The sequence below is a fragment of the Chelonia mydas genome, chromosome 10, assembly GCF_015237465.2.
Source record: "Chelonia mydas isolate rCheMyd1 chromosome 10, rCheMyd1.pri.v2, whole genome shotgun sequence".
In the NCBI taxonomy this organism is placed as follows: domain Eukaryota; kingdom Metazoa; phylum Chordata; order Testudines; family Cheloniidae; genus Chelonia; species Chelonia mydas.
Genome location: NC_051250.2, coordinates 75,262,289 through 75,274,758, shown reverse-complemented (window position 1 = coordinate 75,274,758; position 12,470 = coordinate 75,262,289). Strand labels below are relative to the sequence as shown.

Here is a 12,470-nt window from a genome sequence, read left to right as displayed (position 1 = left end):
AATAAGAAGTGGGCAGCATTATTTCCTGTAAATGTAAACAAACTTGTTTTTTTAGCAATTGGCTGAACAAGAATTAGGACTGAGTGGGCTTGTAGGCTCTAAAGTTTTACACGGTTTTATTTTTGAGTGCAGTTATGTAAAAAAAAGTTCTACATTTGTAAACTGCACTTTCAGGATTAAGAGATTGCACTGTAATACTTGTATGAGGTGAACTGAAAAATACTATTTCTTTTGTTTATCTTTTTTACAGTGCAAATATTTGTAATCAAAAACACTAAAGTGAGCACTGTACACTTTGTATTCTGTGTTGTAATTGAAATCAATATATTTGAAAACGTAGAAACATCCAAAAATATTTAAATAAATGGTATTCTATTATTGTTTAACAGGGCGATGAAAACTATGATTAATTGTGATATTTTTAAATCTCATGATTAATTTTTTAAATAATTTGACAACTCTATTAGCAACAGAAGTCTAGTCACTCACCACAACCGTATCAAGAGTCTCATGATATTTGTAGCTTTTCTTAAATATTCAGATGCTAGAGTTGTGTTGATTCTCAGGTTTCATAAAAAAAAGTTTTTAGCCCCGACGCCATGGGGCGAGTGATGAGGGATGTAATTTGAGGGCATGTCACACTAGTATGTCACACCCTAATTGGCCTTCATGGACCCTCCTGGCATGCACTAAGAAGTTTCATAGTGCACATTAATGTAGCATTGTAAAAGGGGACTACATTAATACATACTAGGAAACTTCTTAGTGTTTGCCAGGAGGGTCCATGTGGGCCAATTAGGGTGTGACATATTACTGCTAACTAAAATTTAGAACCCTCTGGTACAGACTACAGCACTGTGTATGTAGATAAGCCTGGAGAGGAAAGCCTATCTAATTTAGCTTTTAGTGAAGTGTAAGATTAGATTAGACTAAATAGGCACATAGCCTGTTTGTTATTTTACAGTCCCTTCTTCTCTAATGCTTTGTGCCAATTAAACAACACATTTAAGTAAGATTTTGGTCAATATCACCTGTCAGATAAGGTATGTGCCGGAAACCCCACTCAGTTCTGTAGGGTGATAAGTGGATTGTACACACAACACAGTGTACTTGGATCCTGGTCTAAGAATGGAGGAACTGCAAGATTTCACCCTCAAGTCAGGTGAGAACAAGAAGCCGACTCCTCTTTTGCGTGCCTTGAGACAGACCAGAAAGGTCGGAGAGGTGCAGATAAGCCCGTAACTATTGCATTTATGGAATATACTCTCAATTAGTTCACTGAGAAGCTGTCAGATTATTCCTTAATCAGTCTGCAGAGATGAATACTAGTTTGGTGTTATCAAAGAACCCAATATCCCTTGAATCAAGATGTAAAGTATCTCACCTTTACCTTACAAAATGAAGAAAATTAATTCTATGTTTTAATTTTAGCAGTTTTATTTTATTATAATGTATAGCTATTATAATGTTTGTTGCCTAATTTTTTTTTTAAATTTACTTAAAATCTATATTCCTGGAAATGCTGACTACTACTTTTTTTAACTCTAAAACTAAGTATTCACATAAACATTACAACTTCTATAGCCCACGAAAACTTATGCTCTAATAAATTGGTTAGTCTCTAAAGTGCCACAAGTACTCCTGTTCTTTTTGTGGATACAGACTAACACGGCTGCTACTCTGAAACCTGTCGTTACAACTTCTCTGCTTCATAAGAATTTAGTTGCAGAGAAAAACTTAATACAAATAGAACACAATTTTCTCACAAATAATCCTTTGCAGAGATTATGCAGTGCCTTTGCCACCCACCAAAAAAAAAAAAAAAATACTGCGTAGATTTTCCACCAGAGTGAGAGAGACATTTATCAGTAATTAGTACGTAAACAGAAACGGAATGTGTGCCTGTGTATAGCATTTCTTGTCACTTCATCACAGAATGATGACACTATTAGACCAGATAAGGTATCTTGTTTGCCAAGTATTAACACAGATGGGGAAGTCTTTGATGTAATATGCGAGTTATATGCATAGTTCTCCCCCCACTTACCAGCAAAGAAAATCAGTACTTAAAGACATCTAAAAAGTGGAGGGTCTATCACTCCCATATCTGCCTATTCCCCTGCCCAGCAATTAATTCTGTCCCTGAAGCCTCAAACCAATCCTATCCCCGAAACAATTTTGCCCCCTTCATCCTTATTGCTACTCCTAATGTTCTTCACATCTGTCTCCCACGTCTGGGGAGGCTGCAACAGGGTCTCCTGTCCCTTTTCCCAGACCAGGTGCTGTAGGAAGGAAGAGGGGACAGGGAAAAAGCAGGAGCCATTTTGTTGTTCACAGGAATGGAAGTGGGAGTACAGCCACCCTGAGCTGCTGGTTTCTTTCTGCCTCCCCCAAACCCCAACAACCTGGCTCATTTTTTAACAGTTCTATTTCCCAGGTCCACAACTCAGCACACTTTAAGCACTGAATAGAATGGAGTAGTGTTGTGACTGACTTTTAATTCAATAAAGAACATGGATTCTAACATGAATGCTGCAGTGCTTTGAGAATAAATTTATAGGAAAACCATAAAGATGCTTACTATTTTTATTATTTTAGGATGTTTAAGAATTTGATCTGGTTAAAAGTTGTGGATTTTTTCAAGCCACACAGTCAGTGAGCAATCAAATGGTATCATCCCAGTATTATTCATTTGATGTGGTTTTAAAAAATAATATTATGGCGTCATAAATCTGGGTCCTATTTGTACTTACAGATACATATGTAGCTTGTGCTAAAGATTTTTTTTGCTGCTGCTCTTACTGGTGGTTGGTTGTTTTTGGCACAAGAACACAGGAACCATGCCTTTAAAAAAAAAAAAAAGAAGATCTCCCCACCATATTTCAAGAACTGAGATTCAACTCTGCATGTCTCTATACAATAAAACAAACACAGAGCACCCAACTTAACAGTAATTTGTTCCATATTTTGTCCAGAACAACCTGACCAGTTACAAGCTGAATAATCACTATTTGTTGAGCATCATATCGCAATAAAACTTTTATGTTAGTATTTTGATCATTTCAAAAAACTTATCCATCTTGACAAATGCTGTGAGGAAAGCAGATCAAAATCTAAGACTATAAACTGCATTACTGCATTAAAATACAGAAAACAATGTATCAGACGATTGCAATGCATGGCACTCAACCCCATCCGAAACCTTATTGTCACTTTAAAAGGCAAATAATTTTATAAACTGATGGATTCTTCTTTTTGCAAAGGGAAAATACTGTCAATAATTGGCAAAGAAGCTAGTCTGATCCAAAGTAACTGAAGCGGTACAGTGACTTTGAGGGGTGAAAAGCTTTCAATGCACAGCATGCTAGGTTTTTCAAGATAAAATTGAAGTGTGCCAAACAACTGATACTGCTTCTCTAGAAATGCCAGATTTTTCATGCCATCTGATCCAATACAAATTATAATAGTCCACTCTAGTAAAATTTAGCTTACACATGGTCAATATTTAACACTGATTTTTGCAATAATTCATTTTTGTAAAATGAAAAATTATGCAAATGGACACAAAGCATTACCACCACGAGATGCCAACTGACAAGAATTTAAATACTTCCAGTGGTCATTTGTAACATTTTTGGCTGTTTAAAAGGGGAATGCATGATAACTCTAGATGTTATGAATGGTTTTTCAATAGCCATCAACTTTGACACTTGCCATTAGACTTTATCAACAATACTTCAATACTAATTTTAGACTGTGTGAAAATTTAACACCTGTACAACCCTAAGAGCACTGAGAGTTAGACTAATTACATAGATGTAACCGTACCTAGATGCTTGGTTTTATATATTATATCTACATATATAGTAAGAACAGATGGTGTGATAAACAGTGTTTTCCAGCAGTTTTGGAAGTCTGAATATGTATCAAATTTTGGAATATACACTTTCAGTACACAATATGCCCAGTGTAGTAGTAAGAGAAATGATAAAATTCAGTTCTGTAGCCAGTTCAGGATGCAAAAATCTGTAGTTTTATCTGTGTTTGCCTTATTGTTCTCATGAATAAAGTGCAAATGAAGCAATTAAAAGAGTTTAAGTATACACACAGTGCCTTTTTCAGGCTCAGTTGACAAGACTTTCCAGCTCCCTCTTCTTTTAAAGAGAACTCTAAAGCCCTGAGAGGCAGTTCTGTTACCCAACTCCAGCATCAACACAAGAGAAGGGCAACTAAGTGGATCATCATCCATTTTGAATCCCAACTTAATGCAGTTAGAAATATTTACGTAGCAGACAAAGTAGGGAAAGAAAGACAGCAGAGGAGAAAATAAAGCGTACACTCTGTTCAGCCTGCTAGTCTTTCAAAGTAGCAGGAATATAATAGACAAATCCTCTATTTTCTGGGACATAGGGCATTTTAGGCCTCTCTGTTACAAGCTACATGGGAAAATACATAGAATTATTACAGAGACAAGGTGGATAAGGTAATATCTTTTATTGGACCAACTTCTGTTGGCGAGACAAGCTTTTGAGCCACACAGAGCTCTTCTTCTGCTCGTCTCTTTTTACCAACAAAAGTTGGTCCAATAAAACATATTGCCTCACCCACCTTCTCTCTCTAATATCTTGTGACCAATATGGCTACAACATCACTGCATAGGATTATTACAACGTAGGTCTTTTTACATGTAACTTGAACACGATTGCAGAATTAGTCAATGAAACATTTTGAACATCTGCATATCACATTGCATTTTTCCCCTACCAGACCACTGCCTCATTCAGCATGTAAATTGGCTGTTAATGAGTCAGGGTTGTATACTGAAATAAGGCTCAGGTGAAGAGGAATACCATAGTTACTGTAGAATCTGGATGGTGTTTTATAGTGAGGCGGTGTACAGGATTGCAGTGGTATAAGATATGGGGCTAAAAACTGAACAATAAGGATAAATACTAAAAAGTTGCCTCCATCAGAACATCACACAAACTACATGTTGAGCGAGGCAGCAGACTGACAAAAAAAAACCAAACAAACGAAGAAAAAAAAAAAAACAAACCCAAACCTTATGTGAAGGGATTGTTGTTCATTGTTATCTAAATCTTTGACTGTGGCCTACATTGTCCCCTCTCCAGAGCTCTGGAAAGGATTCTGCCTCCCGCTCCAGCAGCATATGGGAGTCATAACCAGCCTTCAAGAAACAAGGGAAGAATCTCCTCAGCACAGTTCCTATGGTATTATGTTTGCATCCCCTGCAAGCCCTGGCATAGGAGGTTTCACTACATGCATTCTGACCTGATTTACAGCAGCTCTAGGAGCTGTTCTAAGTTACATCTGGGAGTATTTTGGTCTCTGGGACAGCCCAGAAGAGTCTTAAAGCAAACTTGAGACACCTTCCATCACACTGGGCTTTACCTTCTGTGATGGACTTCCAAGGCGTGCACTGCACTACCAACCAAGTCTGAAAATGATTACAGTAGGCCTGCATATGCAAAACGTTCCAATGGAGAATATTTTCTTTATATATAGTATGGAAGTATAATAAGGAAAGCGTCTCTTGGAATTTCCCCACCTCATAACAGGTAGACTGTGTGTGTGCGCGCACCACATATATATATACACATATATAAGTGGCGCGCGCGTGCACACACACACCACAAGACATTCAATCCTAGGCTGTTACTCACGGACAAGAAGGCTGCATGCTGATTCCAACGTTGGGGTACATTAAAAGCAACTAAATATCAAGTCCCTAAAACTGAGAGACACCTCAAAAAGCAACACAGAAAAATTCCTAATGAAGATTTCTTTATATTGATTCACAAACAAAACTGGACTTTGAATGAAAAAGGCATTTGTAAACCCATGTTTAAAGAAGATAAGAAATGTTGACATTAAAGACTCGTGTTTTCCATAACTCCCCCCGCACAAATAGATTAAGGGGGAGAATAATACACATTGAATGAGATACTGAAATATAAAAAAAGAAGGATTGATACATGGTAAAATTAAAAACTTTGTTAGTTATATTTTAATGATCTGCAATTATGGATAATGAAGGAGTATACACAAGAAGGCACTTAGGCCAAGGCCTTGCCTGACCTGAGTGTGTTTTTGCCAATTTGTCTTTGATATAAAATTGCCAAATTGTTTAAAATAATACTATTGCTGGCAAAATAAGTAATATGTCGTGTTGGAAGATGTAAATAAGAGGTACACAAATGTAATAATATCTAAAAAAACAAAACCTTTTTTGGGAGGCTCAGGAACAGGGTGACACAGAATAACGTGACCCAAAAACTGCAAAACCAGCAGGAAAAAATGCAGAAGTTGGGTAACTGAAGCTTGCGCATGCGCAATATACAGATTACCTGACACCCAAAGGATTGATGTGTTAAAAGCCTATTGGACAAAGATTAAGTAATTTGTAGTAGAGAAATATATTAAAAAAAGTCATAAGTGAACAGGGCCCAAATCAGAGAAACATCAAACCAGAAACTGAAATACAAGACTGAAGGATCAGACCAGGAGATCAGTAGACCATCCAGAAGTATAGGAAAATTTCCCAGGGCCCCAGATTGTGGTAACTTGGGTCCCTACCAATTGCATCTCGTCTGTTATTTGTCTGGCATAAACGTATGTTCAGACACCATAACTGAAGTAAAGGCTAAAACTGATTAAGACTAAAATGGTGGACTTGTGATCCAGCTCCCCAATTTTAAACACAACATCCATCTACTTAGTATTATCAGAAGACCACCGAGGTTATTTCTGGAAGAGCTAGTAGGGCCAGGTTTTGGAACTTCACTTGAAATTCTTATATGCAAGTATAAATCAAATGGAAGTTGAGTTGCTCAACTACATTTTATGCAAAGAATAACAAATTAAATATGCAAAAAAAAGTTGGGATTGGTTTACTTTTTAGGCTTACTGGTTATTGTTAAATTTGTGATAATCTAAATATAAAGAATTGTCATGGTTACTTTTCACTTGTTTTATAATCATGCATTTTAAGGCAGAAAATTGTTATAAGTAATATACAAGATACCTACCACATTTTCAAACAAAGGAACATAGTTTAAAGAGTGCTAGGTGCAGAGTGGGCTGTCGCGTATCATTTCTTTTACAGGAATACCTCAAATAGTTTTTCAGTACTCTTCTGATAAAGATAAGAACAAAAGCTAAAACAGGAATTCACAACTTGAAACCACACGAGAGCATGTGATCAGACATACCCTCCTAAAGATGCAGGTGCACTGCCAGCTACATGGGTCTCGCTATTGAATTTAAAGTCATAACTAAAGTAGCTTACATGTTATTCTTGTACGTTTTTTGAGAAACTGAGCTAAGACAGATGGTTTTGATAACATTTGTTAAGAGTTACTGTCCATTACAAAGAAAGAATTGTGTCTCATTTAGATACTATAATTAAGCAAAGTGTGTTTCCTGACCACCCATGAAACTCTTAAAATTGGACAAAACCCAAATGGTCCTTTGTCCACATGGATCCCATTAATAGCACACATGTTCCATGTACATATGTTTGAAGTCTTTTAGCCAGCAGTGTGTGTTGAGGCTGCACATGTGTTCCACATGTCCTTGCACCGTTTCATCTCAGACCCTAAGAGGAAGTGCAGGCCCATCCACTATTCAGGATCCCTCTCAAATTCAGGAACCCCATACGTATTGGAGGACTCTGAAGTAGCAGAGAAAGAGGATTGGTCATGGGATCCAAACAAAGCATCTCCCAGACTGGTGTTGTGTGGGGTTCTGGTTTTTGTTTGCATTTTTTGTATTGTCCGTGTGTAGCCCACAAAGGTGGCCAGCAAGCAATTCCCAGACCTGAAAGGAGAAGGGTCTGAGAAGTCCTAGCTAAATATATTGCAGAACCACTCTCCTGAACTTGGCATCTGACCTAGATTCCAGGTCCAGTAAGTAATGTTTTTAAAATGTACTGACCGAGCTCCATATGATAGCTCAGCAGGTTTCTTGAATAAAGTGTTCTTAAAATAAGTGGAGGAAGCCACTGCATGTATAGTAGAATGGGCTCAGATACCCACAGGAGGGGAAAGTCACTAGTCTGTAACAAATATGATCCACTTGGTGCAAGGACTTGGGGTTCGGGTGTCCTTGGCTGGGATGATCAGGAGAAGGATCCAAAAAGTGTCTCAGACTGGCACAACCCATTTATGCACCAGAACTGTCTCACCCAAGAGAGTACTATGAGGATAACTGTGGCTGCATCTCATCTGATCTTCATCATTATTACTCTGGGGATCAGTGGAACTAGACAGAAGGCATACAATAGGTCTTGTGATACCCCCCAAAGGGGCAGGAGAGGAAGGGAGAAAACACATACACGGGAGTGGGGGGGTTCATAACCAGGGATTTGTGTGGAACTCTTGACCCATCCATCAGATCTGCTGTTTATTGATGGGCATGCAGCGTAAACAGAAGAGAAGCTTTTTCTATGGGAAAACCAGGGTTATTTAAGAGGTTCAGTAGAGCGATATGGTCTCTGCTGTGGCTTTTGGCATGACTGACCTTGGGACCTGAATAGTGTTCATCTGGTAGCTGGAGTGCAAAGCCCTAGGGAACAAAATGTAACCCTAGAGACAGAAGGGCATCATCTGTCTTCATGCTGAAGCTTTCTGGCCCCTCCCACAGTAGGTCCTCTATAGTGGCTCACAGCTCCTTTGAAGTGCATGAAGAGCACAGCCAGGAAAAGCATTTTATTGTCACAGCTACAGCAACCAAGCCAGCTGTTATATCTGAGGCACCCACTTCTGCCTGGAGAGTGTGAATGGCTTTGACCTATCCCTCTGTCATGATTTCCTTCAGTTCTACTCTGTAGTCTGGAGGGAATTCATTAAGGAGGATAGACAGTCCCAAATGAGGAAGACTGGTACCTGTAAATCACTTCTGGAACAATACTCCTGCCTGCCTCAAAGCAACAATTGAGGAGGGCTGACTTAGTTTCAGACACTGTGCTCAATTATGAAGAAACTCCCCGCTGAGGCAGAGGTCCCCACACCAGTGCTGGATGTTGGGATTCACGGGCTGAGTCTCAAATCGCTGATGCACTTTGGAACTTAAGTTATACAGTGGAAGTACAGATATATTGCAAAGACTCCAGACTTTCAGCTGAGTTCAGCAGAGTGGCATCAAGAACTGGACTGGATGTTTCTTGTAGCCTTCCAACAGGAGGATTTGTAATTGCAACTGTGAAAGAGTGGTGTTAGAGACTGTTTATACAGACACCTAGCTGTTTGCATAGTAGTTATCACCCATTTATACAGGACTAGTATTTTAACCATGCTACCAAGTTGTGTTACAACCCTGTAATGAAATGCTAACTGAACTCCAGACAAGCATAGAGATAAGATACATGAGAAAGGCACAAGAAAAGAGGGAACCACAGACGCTTCCAAATCCAGCAATTAAACTCTATGCACAGTGGGAACAGAACTTCAAGCATAATTTAACATTTGTTTCTAGGAAGGTTCTAGTACAGTTTCCTGACCAGCATGGACAGAGACCGTATGACTAATAAGTATATTATAAAAAAAAAAAAAAAAAAAAAGGAGAGAGAGAGAGAGACTTCAAAACTACCTTGAAGAGGAAGGAAGCCGACAGCCTGGTTTGGTTAGCACATTAAGAAAAAATCTCCGCACTGCTCAAGACAAGCATGTTAGAACGTTACTATCTGTAACTGTGTTTAACTACTGTACAAAGTAGGTCTTTTCTATAGCAGACTTATTTTCCTTTCTCCCTGTGACTAACACTAGTGCAACACTGGTAGCTGCTATAAATGGAGGCGCGCGCTACCATAACGGTGGTGCTGACAATCTCTGGCATTTTAAACCACTATCATCTGAATAGAGCATAGGGTATAGTAGTAAGAATGTCAGTGTGTGATCTACACTATTCCAGTGTTACCATTATATCATTGCTGTAGCGATGGTGAGACAATTTCACAAAAATCTCAGAGTAAGCACTGTCCATGGAGTAAGGAAAAGGAACTTTAAATTGAGGGTTAAACTGTTATAAAGATATGCACTGACTTCCTATGAAAGTTTGGCCTCATCTAAACTGGTCTTAAAATAGAATTTAGCCATTAGGCTTTAAACTGCAACTGAATCAAATTCCAGAACCAGATGAAGCTGTATGATTTAATCATTTTTTCAAGCTCCATTCCGTAAGGCCTGGTGAACATCAGAGTACATTTTTGAAAAGTTTCTCACTGTTGTCATCACCAGTTCAGCATCACCAACATTAGGAATGTTGAAAACCCTATGGAGGCTGGATTCTGGTCACCAGTATTTTAAGTTTCATGTCATCTAAACCCACTCGGAAGCGGTTTAGTTGATACTAGGGCTTTGGCTATACTAGAAAGGATTATCAGTATAGATAAAGTATACAGATTTTGAACAAATCCACTGCCAGTATAGCTTATACCAGTTCTGGGAACAAAATAAGCTACACAGGCAAAAGTACTTGGCCTATACAACTTCATCTACACTAGGGTTTTCACCAGCATAGCTGAGTTGGTTAGGGATGTAATTGTTTTCATACTCCTAATCAACATAGCTATGCTGGCAAAATTTTGACATACAAACCAGGCCCAGGGCTCCCACTGTCATTGGTTACTGTGATTAAATATTTAGAATCACTCTAGTGCAGGCAAGAGCTTAGAAGAAGATTTTACATGAGTAGTGTTTAAACACTGTTCCTTACTACTCACTTTCCAGAGGATACACAATAGCTATTCTTGACAAGTGAGCAGATGTTTAAAAAGAAAAGGAGTACTTGTGGCACCTTAGAGACTAACCAATTTATTTGAGCATAAGCTTTCGTGAGCTACAGCACACTTCATCAGATGCATAAAGTGGAAAATACAGTGAGGAGATTTATATACACACAAACCATGAAAAAATGGGTGTTTATCATACACACTGTATTGATAATCATCACTTCAAAAGGTTTTCTCTCCCCCTACCCCATTCTCCTGCTGGTAATAGCTCATCTTAAGTGATCACTCTCCTTACAATGTGTATGATAAATCTCCTCACTGTATTTTCCACTTTATGCATCCGATGAAGTGTGCTGTAGCTCACGAAAGCTTATGCTCAAATAAATTGGTTAGTCTCTAAGGTGCCACAAGTACTCCTTTTCTTTTTGCGAATACAGACTAATACGGCTGCTACTCTGAAACCAGATGTTTAAAGTGTCACAAGACAGTACAGAAGCCGGGGGAAGGGATTTTTTTAAATGGTGATTTAAAAATTTAAAATTAAAATTTGATGTCTGCACGCTTTTCTATAGGCAATGCAAAGCCCTACATATACAAATACTGCATTTTAATCTTTAATCTCTTTTGAAGTACCACATTTGTAAATGTTACACACCTACCATAAGAAGTAACCATTACAAATTTCCATTTTATTCCATAATGGAAACTGTATTCTAACTTGATTTCAGAAGATTCAGTATTTATTATTGATTTCTTAATTTCATATTTTCTGCAAATGAAGCTTTGAAATCACTAGAAATAAAAACAAGGAGTTTGGTGGCACCTTAAAGACTAACAGATTTATTTGGGCATAAGCTTTCATGAAATAAAAGGAATCACTTGAAAATAATGCCAAATACAATGAATATGTACAAATAAACCCCTTCTAACACACTGATGTTGGCAAGTAACTGCTTTCATTTTTTCTGTGAAATAAAATAAGCGAACTGTTTTTGTCTAGATTCTTTTAACTCACAGAAAAAGCAGCAATGCAAACACGGTTGCTTACAAACTGAGCTGGATGGATAAAATGCATTGTCATCTAGTGCAGTGGTTTTCAAACTTTTTTTCTGGAGACCCAGTTGAAGAAAATTATCGATGCCCGCAACCCAATGGAGCTGAGGATGAGGGGTTTGGGGTGTGGGAGGGGGCTCAGGGATAGGGTAGAGGGTTGGGGTGCATGGGTGAGGGCTGCGGGGTGGGGCCAGGAACAAGGGGTTCAGAGTGTGGGAGGGGACTCTGGGCTGGGGCAGGGGGTTGGGTGCGGGAGGGGGTCGGGGCTCTGGGCTGGGGGTGCAGGCTCTGGGGTGGGGCCAGGGAAGAGCGGTAGGGATGCAGGAAGAGCCTCCGGGTTTGGGCTGGGCTTAGGGCTGGGGAAGGGGATTGTGGAAGGGGATTGGAGCACGGGCTTACCTCCGGCAGCTCCTAGTCAGCGGCAGGCTTCCCGCCTGTCCTGGCACGGCAGACCGTGCTGCATCCCAGAAGCAGCCAGCAGCAGGTCCAGCTCCTAGGCAGAAGCACGCAAGTGGCTCCATTCCTCTCACCCGCTCTCCCCAGCTCCCAATGTCCAGTTCTTGGGCAGCACGCAGAGCCCCATGGCTCCCCTGCCTACGAGCCGGACCTGCTACTGGCCGCTTCCAGGGCGCAACATGATGTCATAACAGGTAGGGACTACTAGTTT

General features: G+C 39.4%; 1 protein-coding gene across 14 annotated transcripts in view; it reads right to left on the bottom strand.

Annotated features, from left to right (window-relative positions):
• MEF2A (myocyte enhancer factor 2A) overlaps positions 1–12,470 on the bottom strand; it is a 160,281-nt gene that overhangs the window by 132,331 nt on the left and 15,480 nt on the right. Inside the window, exon 2 of one of the 14 annotated variants that reach the window (XM_037911784.2) lies at positions 2,754–2,844. The exons of the other annotated variants lie outside the window; for them this stretch is intronic. The gene's annotated coding sequence lies outside the window, so the exon portion shown is untranslated. The remainder of the gene's footprint in view (positions 1–2,753; positions 2,845–12,470) is intronic. 14 annotated transcript variants of the gene reach the window in all.